Source organism: Rhinopithecus bieti, unplaced genomic scaffold, assembly GCF_001698545.2.
Source record: "Rhinopithecus bieti isolate Rb0 unplaced genomic scaffold, ASM169854v2 scaffold_76401, whole genome shotgun sequence".
NCBI classification, from domain to species: Eukaryota; Metazoa; Chordata; class Mammalia; order Primates; family Cercopithecidae; genus Rhinopithecus; species Rhinopithecus bieti.
The window spans coordinates 1-1,089 of NW_016872694.1; the positions used below are offsets into that span (position 1 = coordinate 1).

The window sequence follows — 1,089 nt, forward strand, 5'->3', positions numbered from 1 at the left end:
CGCGGCGTCGGCGTCGGCAGCAGCAGCGGCAGCGTTTATGTCGGGTCCCACGGGGTCTCGCAGCAGCATGGCGGACTACCTGATCAGCCGCCGCACCAGCTACATGCTCGAGGACGGGCTCACCGCATAGCAGCTCTTCGCCAGCGACGAGGGACTCACCTACAACAACTTCCTGATTCTCCCAGGATTCATAGACTTCATAGCTGATGAGGTGGACCTGACCTCAGCCCTGACCCGATGGTCACGCTGAAGACGCCACTGATCTCCTCCCCCATGGACAGTGTGACAGAGGCTGACATAGCCATCGCCATGGCTCTGATAGGAGGTATTAGTTGCATTCACCACAACTGCACTCCAGAGTTTCAGGCCAGTGAGGTGCTGAAGGTCAAGAAGTTTGAATAGGGCTTCATCACAGACCCCGTGGTGCTGAGTTCCTCGCACACTGTGGGTGATGTGCTGGAGGCCAAGATGCAGCATGGCTTCCCTGGCATCCCCATCACGGAGACGGGCACCATGGGCAGCAAGTTGGTGAGCATCGTCGCCTCCCGAGACATCGACTTTCTTGCTGAGAAGGGCCACACCACCCTCCTCAGTGAAGCGATGACGCCAAGGATCGAGCTAGTGGTGGTTCCAGCAGGTGTGATGTTGAAAGAGGCAAACAAGATCCCACAGCTTAGCAAGAAAGGGAAGCTGCCTATTGTCAATGATCGAGATGAGCTGGTGGCCATTATCACCGACACCCACCTGAAGAAGAACCGAGACTACCCTGCGGCCTCCGAGGATTCCCATAAGCAGGTGCTGTGCGGGGCAGCTGTGGGCACCCGTGAGGATGACAAATACTGCCTGGACCTGCCCACCCAGGTAGGCGTCGACGTCATAGTCTTGAACTCGTCCCAAGGGAACTCAGTGTATCAGATTGCCATGGTGCATTACATCAAACAAAAGTACCCCCACCTCCAGGTGATTGCGGGGAACGTGGTGACAGCAGCCCAGACCAACAACCTTATTGACACTGGTATGAATGGGCTGCGCATGGGCATGGGCTGCGGCTCCATTTACATCACCCAGGAATTGATGGCCTGCGGTTGG

At 56.9% G+C, this 1,089-nt stretch overlaps 1 pseudogene; it reads left to right on the top strand.

Moving 5' to 3' along the window:
- The first annotated feature begins 6 nt into the window (after positions 1-6).
- LOC108525610 (inosine-5'-monophosphate dehydrogenase 1 pseudogene) lies at positions 7-1,083 on the top strand (annotated as a pseudogene).
- The last annotated feature ends 6 nt before the right edge of the window (positions 1,084-1,089 follow it).